Source organism: Rhinatrema bivittatum, chromosome 12 (genome assembly GCF_901001135.1).
Source record: "Rhinatrema bivittatum chromosome 12, aRhiBiv1.1, whole genome shotgun sequence".
In the NCBI taxonomy this organism is placed as follows: domain Eukaryota; kingdom Metazoa; phylum Chordata; class Amphibia; order Gymnophiona; family Rhinatrematidae; genus Rhinatrema; species Rhinatrema bivittatum.
Window position 1 is genome coordinate 65,633,004 of NC_042626.1, and position 12,504 is coordinate 65,645,507.

The window sequence follows — 12,504 nt, forward strand, 5'->3', positions numbered from 1 at the left end:
CAATCGCAGGAAGGAGTCACCTATGTCACACAGAAAAAATCAAATGAAATAATGCCATTCTGTTTCATTGTTTAAACCTTTAGGGGACAGGCAGTCCAATCTGTGGATCCATTTTTGTTCTCTACAGATTAACATTTCAGAGAAGTTACCCCCACCCCCGAGGAGGAGGAGGTAACACCTCGATCACAAAGAACTTTGTCTGCTTCAGTATGTGATCAAGCTAACCAATGAGGGATCAAAGGAGCAGTTTCCCGGCCAGTTTTGATACTGGAACGATGTTCAATAATTTGTGAACGTACCGGACGAGTGGTTTTGCCTACATATAGTTTAGAACAAGGGCAAATAATCACGTAGATCACTCCCCTAGAATTACATGTAGTAGAGAAATTGAGTGTGTAAAGTATAAGGGAAGCAGGGTGTTTAAAAACTGTCATGGGTAAAACATGGGTACAGACGGAACAATGTCCACATGATTGGTGAGTGACCAAAAAAATGTAAAGAATCAGAAGAAGCTTCAACAAATTGGGAATGAACTAATAAGTCTCTAAGATTTCTACCCCGACAGAAAGTAAATCTCAAAGGGCAGTCAAATGTGTGCAAGGATAATATAGACCAATGACATTTAATAATCGATGTTAATTCCTGTGCATGAGTGGAGTAGAGCAAAATGCAATTAATACAGCCATCAGAAGAATGGGTTTGAGGTGTAAATAATAAATCCCAGTTGGCATAAAGGGCACGTTTAAATGCCTTATGAAGAACACATCAAGGGTATCCTTTCTCCCTGAACCTAGCCAACATCTGCTTAACTTGATTAAGGAAATCAGATCTTGATGAGCAAAGCCGCCAGAGTCTAAGTAGTTGATTCGCGGGTATGTTCGTTCTCAAAAAGGACGGGTGATGACTGTCAAAACTTAATAAAGTGTTACGGTCTATTTCCTTCCGAAAAATGGATTTTGAGAAAGCTCCTGAGTCAGAAATGACCATGATGTTTAGAAAAGGGATTCTCAAAGAATTGATACAAAAATTAAATTGCAGGTGTTTATTGCAATTGTTGAGCCAGTCCAAAAACAAAAAGAACTGAATATCAGTTCCTGTCCAGATTAAAAATATATCATCAATATACCGAAGCCAAGTGTGTATAAAGGTAAACCAAAATGAGGGATAAACAAACTCCTCCTCAAATCTACTGACATATATAAACACGCTAAACTGGGCACCATGGTGGCGCCCATAGAATGTAGATTGAAATTGAAAAGAGTTTCTTGTTAATGCTAATCGTGTAAGTGTGAGTAAAAATGATGTGGAAGGTCCGGACAGGTCCTAAACAATGATCGAGGGCATCCTCGATCAACCAACGTTAGGGCCTCCTCTTGAGGAATATTGGCATAAAGAGAGGTGATATCTAAAGTCACCAAGAAACAAGAACTGGAAGGAGGGGGTAAATCACGGAAGATACAAATGAAGTGACTCAAATCTCTAACTAAGGAACGACTTTTACATACAAAGGGTTGCAAAAACAAATTCACAAATTGAGATAATGGTTCCAAAACCGATCCGATCCCAGATACAGTGGGGCGACCCGGGGGATTTTGTAGGGACTTATGAATTTTGGAAAGGATGTAAAAAGTGGGTATTTTAGGGAAATCAACCTGCAAAAATGCCGCTTCCCGGGGAGTGATCTGTTGTGACTCCAAAGCTTGTTCTATAGATTTTTAAATTAAATCCTGTAGTTCTGATGTGGGGTCCTTAGGTAAGGGGGCATAAAAATTTAAGTCCTGTAACTGACGTGTAACCTCATTGATATACCAAGTTCTATCCAAAATTACAACTAAGATATGTTTCAGCGTAATGTTTTACGGTATGCCCTGTTGTGTTTACAGTCCTTTAATCTTGAGATTTGTGACCTATTTATTTGTTTATTTTTTTTTAGTTGTAGAAATATAGATTGTAATTGTCCCTCCCGACGCAGCCTTTTGGCGAAACACGGGGTCTGTGTCGGGGGACCCGTTTGATAATCATCATCTATAGAGGATGAGCAATGGAGTTGCCGCATTAAGTATCTAAGAAATAAATATTAAAAAAAAAAAAAGTTTCCTTAAAATTAAATTTATTGATATATGGACTGAACTCATTTTTGTGCATCTCTTTTCATGTGTGGATAACCTCCCCTTTTAACCTTGCCTGTAGTCATTTAGTTTTCCTTCCACCTTTTCTAATGCATGGAATATATCTGGTCTGGGCTTCCAAGATGGTTTTTTTAAATCAACATCCATGCCTGATTTAAACTCTTTAACTTTTGCATTTTTTTCCTAATCATTTTCTTTATTTTATCAAAGTCACCTTTTTGAAAGTTAAATGCTGTCGCAATAGATTTTTTTAGTGCACTCCCTCCAGTTAAGTCAAATTTGATCATGTTGTGATCACCATTATCAAGTGACTCTCACACCAAATCCTGTGTTCCCCTAAGGACTAGATCTAAAATAGTTTCCCCTCTTGTTGGCTCTTGTACCAGCTGCTCCATGAAGCAGTTATTTATTTCATCTAGGAACTCTACCTCTCTAGAATGCCCTGATGTAACATTCACCAGTCAATAATGGGGTAATTGAAATCACCCATTATTACTGTGCTACTGATTTTGTTAGTCTTCCTAATTTCTTTTAGAATTTCTTTTCATTGTCTATTCATTCTGGCCAGGTGGATGGTAATACACCCCCACTGCTATTTTATTCCCCTTTTCACCTGGAATTTCTATCCATAAAGATTCAATATTGCATTTTGTTTCCTGTGGAACTTTTATCCTGTTTGACTCAATGCTCTCTTTAACATATAGTGCCACCAATTTAATACATCCTTGGTATCATAGTGTCCCATTGGTTATCCTCCTTCCACCAGTGCTATACACTCTAACTCTCCCTTCTTAATTTTTAGACTAAATCCTCACTGTCTGAGAAGGGAGGAAGATCAGAGGCAGAGTTGTGAGACAGAACAATGTGCAGAGAGATAAGGAAAAGCCCAAATTCCAAACAAATACTTCCATTGGGAGTTAACTGAGAGAGAGTTTGGAGGATCGCTGATGGTTGGCAAACATCCAGCCTTGTCTTACAGCAATATTATAATGTTCATATTGCGTCAGTTATATGTTTCAAGTTGTTTTCTAAGTTGATCTTAGTGGTTTCATAATAGATTGTACTTTGATTATTATCCGTTCATTATATTCGATATGTTCCATGTAAACCGCCTCCCCAGCGATAGTTATCTTTGTTAAATGTGAACCGGAGTGATATGTATTGTATACAGGAACTTCCGGTATATAAAAACCAAAAATAAATAAATAAATAAATAAATGATGCATATGGGAGTGGGCTAGATGTGACACCATTTATGGAAGAGAGCGTTTGTGTGGAGCTAGCAAAACTTGGGGAGCCTCTATTTTCCAGAGGAGCGGGGAGCAAGGTTTAAGATTGTTTTCTTGTGGGGGCTAGGGCCAGGGGCATTATGTCAGAGCAGGTAGGGGGATCTATCATTTCCAGCAAGTTCTTCCACTAGTTGAACAGATAAAAGGTGGTAGACTTGCTGTTGTCATATGTCAGCATTGTGATTTGTAGCTGGGGGGAATTGAACATCCCTATTTAAAAAGGCACAACCTGAGCTGCAGTGCACAAGAAATAACAAATGCATCCACAAATTGTGAAACGGAGACATTTTCTTTTTTCCCCATATATTTTCTTTAACCTCTCCACCCCCCGCCCCTCCTCCAAAGAGCATGCCTGGGTGATACAGATGCTCTTGCCAGCCAGGCAGGATAGAGGGAAGCCTCCTCTGTGATGTACAAGAGGTGCCATTCCTTCAGGTGGCACCGATTATTTGCACCAGTAGTAGTCCCAGGACTGAGCACGTTGCTTCCTTGACAAATCTAATCCCTGCGGGTCTTGTGTGACAGACAACCTCGCTGTGGTGTGAGCCACAGGGCTTGGCCTCAATGTGTCTAGATTTCATCTTGGATTGACTTTAAGAAACAAACTTGTCTCGGTTCTGTGATTGTAGAGGGAGATGTGTGCTGGGGTCCATGTTACGTATTCTCTGTAGAACATAACACATTAAAGGGAGGCCGTGTCTGAGTAGAGCAAGGAATGTTTTTGGGACTTCTGGAGCACATCTTTCCAAGCTTTTACAAAATATGAGATATATGATCTCTCTCTAAAAGCTTGATTACAAATCCAGCTGCAGAGAATAGGAAGTACTGTGCATTGTGAGGCAGATATGGAGGATGTTTATTTGCCTTTGCTTTCTTACATGGTGCTAGGATGATAAAAAAAAACTTTGGTTTGCCCTATAATGCTGGAATGCCCTCCCTACAAACTTTCAGCAAGATAATGAAATCTGGACAGCTTCACTTAAACTTAGCGATGATACAACGGAGATCATTTCCCCCTCTGCTCACATACCAGCCACTTCCATGAATGACCTAGGTCACTCTCAGGAGAACTAAATAAAAAAAAAACGCACTCAGACAAAAACAAATTGCGATATTTCACATGACCCCAAGGTAGCCAGAGAAAGCTGAGAGTGTTATCGGTTGCATGCGTGGAAAAAGGAGGTGCTTTAGTCTTTTATAGGTCACTAGTAAGGGGACGGTTCAGTGCTGGAGGTCATGGCTTCTCGAGGACATCAAAAACATGGCAGCAGTTCCAAGAAGGCCTAGAAAAACTATTCAGGGCCTGCAATGAATGGCTTAAGACACTTCAAAATGTACTTGCTGGAGAAAAGAGGGGTCAGGGGGCTAGAGAGGAAATGTTGCAATATTTGACAGGCTTCAGTAAACCATAGGAAGGGGACATTTTCCATAGAAAAGGATCAAGGAGTCAGGATATGAATCTGGAGGGAAGACAGATCAGGGGAAACGTGAGAAAGGGTTTCTTTACTGAGTGCGTGGCAGATGCCTGGAAGAGCCAGTACTGTGGCACTTCAAGCATGCTTGAGACAGGCGTAAGAGAAGAGTTGGGAGGATGGGGGTGCTGCAAGCGACCCGCCCTTCATTCACTTCCTGGAGAGCAGAAGCACAAGGGAGAGGGGTGAGCAGGTGAAGAGACAGAGCAGGTAGAGGAGGAAGCCTGACTGTAGGCCATGGTGTGGTCGAGTGGCTCCCAGCAGATAACGATAACCAGCCAGGATCCTGCTGAGAGCAAAGTGATAAGGAGAAAGCAAGGGGCAGATAAAATACACAAGCTAGCGACACGGCAGGTCCTGGAGAAGCCGGACTGGTACCAGCAGGCTACAGCTCTTCCATAAAACAGTCAGTGCCACGGGCTGATTTTGGCTCAGGCGGCATAGGTTAAGTGCCAAATACTGAAGGCGCCCCCAAATTAGGATTTCCTCCTCCTGCTCTTTCGTTTCCAGGGGGCAAAAGACCCCCCCCCCCCCCCAGTCTTCTGCTTACAGGTGCCAGAATCTTAAATCTGGCCCTGATCAGAGGCAGCAGTTTAGGGGTGACCGGGTATTGTCTATAACGTTGATGAGAAAAGAAGCAGCAGTTAAAGGAAGCACGAGCTAGGGCCGCAGCAGGGCACAGGACTTCCCAGAAACCAACCAGGGGACTGGGGGTCCAGCAAACAGCCTCACTGTTTATTTATCTATTTAGTAGCTCTTCAGGTGATTACAAAGATTTGTGCTAAGACATCGGGTGGAATGGGCCAGGTGTTGGATCAAGTGTGGGATCTTGATGCTCATCTACCCAGATGCAGGAGAAGCAAACGCTCCTTGATATCCTGCAAGCTGTCACGCTCTGTCCGATACCTTCTGAAGCGTGGACGGCAATAAGTGGACAGACTGGATGAGCCCATTGTTTGTTTGTTTTTTTTCCTGCTACGTTTCTCTGTTACAGCCTTCAGGGCAATGAGCTCTGCAGGCTGCTCTGAATCTCGCCCGGGAGGTAGAGCTGTGCCCTCTGCCTGCAGGTTGCTGGGGAGCGTTGGGGAATTTTCCTCGCACTCCGTTTCATTGTATTTCCATTAGAGTATCGCTGCTACAACCCGCTGGCAGCGAGTTGAGTATACTGCCAGCACAATTATAACTTTTACAATAACCCACGCCATCCAATGGCCCACTTACAAACAGAATATAGCGCCAATCCCGGATCAGCCCTATAAAAACACAAAACCCCAACTATGCATTGTTGACGCCGTGCACTCAAACTCCTGCTAAATCAGCGCTTTCACTGATTCTCAAAAAACCTGGTGTCCAAAGAGGGCTTGGCACCTTAATTAGGAGACTGTATTCAGTGTTTAAAGCACCCTAAATGGCTCTGTACAGGCACATACATAAGATTGCTAATTAAGGCGTCTAAGCTAAGACCAGGTATGGACCCGCTTAAATTCATTCCCCTGACCTGGACCCACCCCCCATTTTAGGAACCTGCATTTAAGTGCCTTGTGATTTTAAGGCTCCTGAATTTTGCTGCTCGGAGCCCGGCAGATTTTTTTAAGTTCGAGATACCAGGCACCTGGGTCTCTGGAATATCAGGGTCCAAGTGAATATTTTCCCCGTGGCCACGTCACTAAATACCCATCCTGATCACATAAAGAGATATAAGCGCCACCTCCTAAAATAAAGTCACCACAGCTCCCTATACTCTCTGATGTAAAAGCCTGGGAAAACAACCAAAGTTTGACCTGCAGTAACACCAATCCGACTGGAGTCCACCTTCCTCTGACAAACTGGGCCCAAGTCTCCTCAGGAGTTTGTCCCGTGGGGATCTTAAGCTGCAAGGGAATGTAGGTCACCAACTTGCCTGCCAAATACTTCCTGTCCTATTAACTCCTACCTTACCACGGTATATCCGAAGCTCCTGGCCTGTGCAAGACCTGTACTGGGCTGACCCTAGGGGCAGATAAGCATATGTGGAAACCCCCTCCTCCTGCTCCCTGCCCCTCCCCCCCTTCAGATTGAAGCTGGCAGAAGAGGAGGCAAATGCAGGGAACAATTACTGTTGTCCTCCTACCAGTGGGAAGGATCACGGTGTGGGGCCAGGGTGGTCATCCTGATTATCCCCGCTCCCCCAGGGACGGCCATGGTAGTTGTTTGCTCTCTTTGCTGGAGCAGTGTTCAGATTGGAATAGAAAGGACCATTGCTGGGGATAAAGGGAGGGGAAGGTGAGACCAGTATCTTGTCACCCACGCCAGCTTCCAATGTGTGACCCACAAATCCTGACAACTGTAGGAGTGAATGGAACAGGAGCTGATGTATTGGGCAATCCCCATTTTAACATATCCAATTAGACCAGTGGTTCTCAACCTTTTTTGCCATCATGTCAGACCCAGTGACAGATGATATTCATGTGAATGACACATGGCACACCTCATTTAAGAGCTATACTACAAGAAATCCTAGATATGTTATTCTTGAAAATGATGCAGGAGAAAGTTAAAATATTCTTTAATTTCAATAACTGCTTATAAAATATTAATTTTTTTTTCACAAACATTGTAATGTTTGCTTACTGCGTCGGTGAGAAATGTGGGATGACATGCAGGACTCACACAGTCTTTCGATACAGTCAAACTCTCATGAATTTCACTGTCAACCTCAGAAAGTTCTGACTTCTTCTGGAGTTTATACAAGGCAGAGTTAGGAAATGTCCCTTTCCAACTCGCCATACCAAAAAATATATTCAAATTCTGGTATCCCCTCAGTACTTCAGAATCCCTTCCCTGCCAGCCACTTTATTAATAACATGAAAACCTGCTAAAAAAGACATTTAGAAATTCTACAGCACTAACACCCAGGACGTGAACAGCAACCACCTTACCTATGAAAAAGCAAGACTGCAAATACTGAACACAGTACACTTACTTACTAATGGAAAAACAAAAAGCCAGACTACTCTAGATTCCTACACAGAATCTACATCCCAGATAGCAGAATCCCTCACCTCTGTCAAACATGCAGAATGCAGACGGACACTTATCTAATACAGAATAAGAGACCATCTACCTTATAAATGGGCTCTGACCGACGGCCCGCAAATGCGCAGTAGAGAGCAGCTCTACCGCGCATGTGCGGGCCAGCACGTTGGTCAGAGCCGTGCGTGCCCGAAACAAAAAACATGGCGGTGGGGCCGCAGGAGCGGTGGCGGCCGCGAAGAAGGAGCGGGAGGAGGAGCAGAGGCGCCGCGCGCGAGTGACACCCCCCCCCCCCCCGAGATCTGCCGGCAGGAGAAGCAGCGCTGCGCACACGCGGAAAGCAGCGGCACCGCGCGCGAGTGGCACCCCCCCCCCCGAGATCTGCCGGTAGGAGCGGCAGGAGAAGCAGCGCCGCGCGCACGCGGAAAGCAGCAGCGCCGTGCGCGAGTGACAAACACCCCCCCCCCCCCGAGATCTGCCGGCAGGAGCGGCAGGAGAAGCAGCGCCGCGCATGCGCGCGAGTGACACCCCCCCCCGAGATCTGCCGGCAGGAGCGGGAGGAGAAGGTGGTGAGAGGGAAGGTGAGAGAGAGGGAGGGAGGAGAGAGGGAGGGAAGGTGAGAGAGAGGGAGGTGAGAGAGAGAGGGAGGGAGGGAGAGAGAGTGAAGGAGGAGGGAGAATGAGGGGGAGGGAGTGGGAAGGAAAGGGACCGAGCCCGTTGTTACGGGCTTAACGGCTAGTAAATTATAAACGAGCATACAAACAAACTCCAAGACGTGGGGGAGGGGGAGGTGCGGCAGGATACAGCATGCCTGCAACATTTCTGGCTTGGACTGGTGGTGGCAGTGATGGCCACGTTTGAGGGAAAACAGCAACGGGGGGAGCGGTGATGAGGAATTTTAAGTATCAGCTCCTTACTCTGTACTCTCTTCAAGCAGCAAGCACATGTGGCTGTTATAGAAAACATAGGCCTGCTATGTCAAATTTTTGGTGACACGCCTTCCACCTCTTGGTGACACACTGGTTGTAAACCATTGAATTAGGCAATGGGGGGTTAGTCCTGCTTTAAATTCCATCAGAGCAACTTCATACTCAATTATTCTCCTACATTCTCACCAGATAAGATGTTTTGGCCTTGTCTGGAGTGCAGGGAATGTTTTATATATGTCCTAATGATATGTTTGAGCCTGTCCAGCTGTTAGAGGTAAGGGAAATGATCAAACCAGCACTCGGCATTAACCATCTAATTGCCAGCTTCCTGCACCTCTAAGCGCAGCATCCTTCTGCAATATCTCAGTGTAGAGATCGCACCCAAAAGGTATTCCCTACCCTGCTGTGACCCATTCTGAGACGCAGGTTACCCCCACCTTGTCACAAGATATATTTCAACAACACTTTAACAATGGGGTGCCACTGATGGCATGGTTGGAGGGTGGAAAAGGGCATCAGAGTTGGTGTGTTTGGGAGTAGCAAGTAGTGTCAAAGGCTTGTGTTTCTTTCTGAGTCAGAAGAGCTGTCAGGGTTGGTGAGTGTTTGGGGACGGGAAAGTGAGTCAGAATTTTTGTGCTTTTTGTGGTGTGGGCAAGGTGTATGGGGGATGCAGGGCCATAGCTAGAGGTCAGCGAGAGGGCCCCCCCACCCCCCATTCTATGGGGCAGAAAAATGATTGAAATACAAGTGTAGGACAGCAGCCGATGAAAAGCCAGTGCTGCCTCCTTAATCTGCATTGGGGATGGGTAGAAGAGGAGGCTGGGGATCAGGGTAGTGGAGGTGCAAATACACTTGCTTATAGCTAGGGGGAAGGGGGGGGGGGATGTCCATGTTTATATTCTTGGGGCCTTCGTTTCTGGTTGTGCCAGTAATTTGTGGTGACTCCGCTGTGTCAGCCCTCAGGAAGCAGATTTTGTGTAGACAGCTGAGGCAGAATAGAGAGTAACCGGTTTTCCGGATCCACGATAAGCAAAGGACGTTTCTGCTTTTTTTTTTTTTAGAGCCATCCAATAAACCTGGCTGTTCTGCATTATTTTCTGAAGATCTCACCTTATGGAACAATTTTGGATCATGTTGGCCCCACGTCTGCACCAAATTTTTTAACATTTCCACACCATGTCTCAAAGTTCCATCACAAGGTTTACATTTTGATATTTTTTGGGGGGGGGGGGAGATTTAATAGGTTTGATTACTCAGCTTTTGAAATCTTAGCTCCGGGTGAGTTATAAATTCAGATGCAGTGGGTATTGCCCTGCCCCAGTAGAGTTTAGTGCCGGGGAGCCTAACTTTCTCACAGCCCGATCCAGTAAAGTCCGTGGGAGAGCGGACTAACGCCCGCTCTCCCGGCGCGCGCACCGGCCCCTCGCCGGTGCGAGCGATCCAGTATTTAAATTAGGCGACGCGGTGCAAACAAGGAAAAGGAGGCGCTAGGGACACTAGCGCGTCCCTAGCGCCTCCTTTTGGCCTGGAGCGGCGGCTGTCAGCGAGTTTGACAGCCGACGCTCAATTTTGCCGGCGTCGGTTCTCGAGCCCGCTGACAGCCACGGGCTCGGAAACCGGACGCCGGCAAAATTGAGCGTCCGGTTTTCGGCCCGACAGCCGCGGGCCGAATTCAAAATTTTTTTTTTTTTTTTTTTTTACTTTTTTTTACTTTTGGGGACCTCCGACTTAATATCGCTATGATATTAAGTCGGAGGGTGCACAGAAAAGCAGTTTTTACTGCTTTTCTGTGCACTTCCCTGGCGCCGGAAGAAATTAGCGCCGACCTTTGGGCGGCGCTAATTTCTTAGAGTAAAATGTGCGGCTTGGCTGCACATTTTACTTACTGGATCGCTCGGGAATACCTAATAGGGCCATCAACATGCATTTGCATGTTGAGGGCGCTATTAGGTGCCGCGGGTGGGCCGCGTGTTTTCCTCCCCTTACTGAATAAGGGGTAAGGGAAAACACGCGTCCAGAGCAGGCTGACAGTGCGCTCCGACGGAGCACACTTTACTGGATCGACCTGAAAGCTTGTTAACAAGAACATGGAAGGGGGTGGAGTAGAGGAAACTCCATTTGCAGAAGAGAACGTATGGGAAGAGCTGGGGAAACTGAAAGTGGATAAGGCCATGGGGGCCTAATGAGGTTCATCTCATGATACTGAGGGAGCTCAGAGATGTGCTGGCGGCTCCGCTGCATGACCTGTTCAATAGATCCCTGGAAACGGGGGTGGTGCCGCAGGACTGGAGAAGAGCGGTGGTGGTCTTACTTCACAAGAGTGGGAGCAGAGAGGAGGCTGGAAACTACAGGCCTGTTAGCCTCACCTCGGGGGTGGGAAAAGTAATGGAGTCTCTGCTGAAGGAAAGGAGAGTGAACTATCTACAGTTGGAAGAATTGCAGGACCAGAGGCAGCATGGATTCACCAGGGACAGGTTCTGTCAGACAAATCTGATTGACTACCACGCATACTTCTGAACTCCACTCTAGAAAGTCCCTCAACTGCTCCTTTTTTCCCTGATAAATGTCCATGCAAAACAGAAAATACGCACAAAGGTTATAAAATGGTGTGTATGCATGGAACCCCTTTGAAAATTCAACTTTAAATGAATATCTGTGTCCACAGAGAGTGAAGTGACCTGCCCAAGGTCACAAAGAGCATCAGCTGCTTCCCTGTTTGCAGCCTGCTGCTCTGACCCCTAGGCCACTCCTCCATAGTGTGTAATTCTCCCCCCGACACCCAATCTCCAGCTCTCGGTCAGCTTCAGCGAATTTGATGGCCTCTCATATAGATTTAGTTTGGGCTGAATTCATCTGGATCTTTTCAGCCTGTATTTTTACCAACTGTCTCAACTGATCAAAACACTTAAGAACATAAGAAAATGCCTTACTGGGTCAGACCAAGGGTTCATCAAGCCCAGCATCCTGTTTCCAACAGAGGCCAATCCAGGCCATAAAAACCTGGCAAGTACCCAAAAACTAAGTCTATTCCATGTTACCATTGCTAATGGCAGTGGCTATTCTCTAAGTGAACTTAATAGCAGGTAATGGACTTCTCCTCCAAGAACTTATCCAATCCTTTTTTAAACACAGCTATACTAACTGCACTACCCACATCCTCTGGTAACAAATTCCAGAGTTTAATTGTGCGTCGAGTGAAAAAGAACTTTCTCCGATTAGTTTTAAATGTGCCCCATGCTAACTTCATGGAGTGCCCCCTAGTCCTTCTATTATCCGAAAGACTAAATAACCAATTCACATTTACCCGTTCTAGACCTAGCTTAAGTGATGTCCAAGTGCCTAATACCTTTTTGACTCCAGCCATTAATGCCACTGTAATGGGGGTGGGGGATGGGAGGGTTTTAAATGCCTTTCAACTCACGGTTCAGTTTGTTTCACTGTCCAACTTGGAGGCAGGATAACTGGGGAAAGGAAGGGTGGAGCCTGAGCCTGCCACTTTCCCTATGACCTTCATCTGATAAGGGCAAAATTAATTTTCAACAAAGTCAAATTTGAAAAGTGCTAGACAGACGATGCCTTTTTTTCCCCCCCTTCATACTCCATTTGGTCATGAAGGAGGCCACAGAGATGACAGTGGGGGAGGGGGAGGATCACAGTTTCTGGGCTCCCCAGG

General features: G+C 45.8%; 1 protein-coding gene across 7 annotated transcripts in view; it reads left to right on the forward strand.

The window, feature by feature from the left end:
- Positions 1–12,504, forward strand: part of ARHGAP27 (Rho GTPase activating protein 27) — a 181,076-nt gene that overhangs the window by 125,568 nt on the left and 43,004 nt on the right. The window contains exon 1 of one of the 7 annotated variants that reach the window (XM_029572481.1): positions 8,245–8,289. The exons of 5 other annotated variants lie outside the window; for them this stretch is intronic. The gene's annotated coding sequence lies outside the window, so the exon portion shown is untranslated. Of the gene's footprint in view, positions 1–8,244; positions 8,290–8,458; positions 8,484–12,504 lie in introns of those variants that run through there. One more of the 7 variants, XM_029572479.1, reaches the window with a different exon arrangement.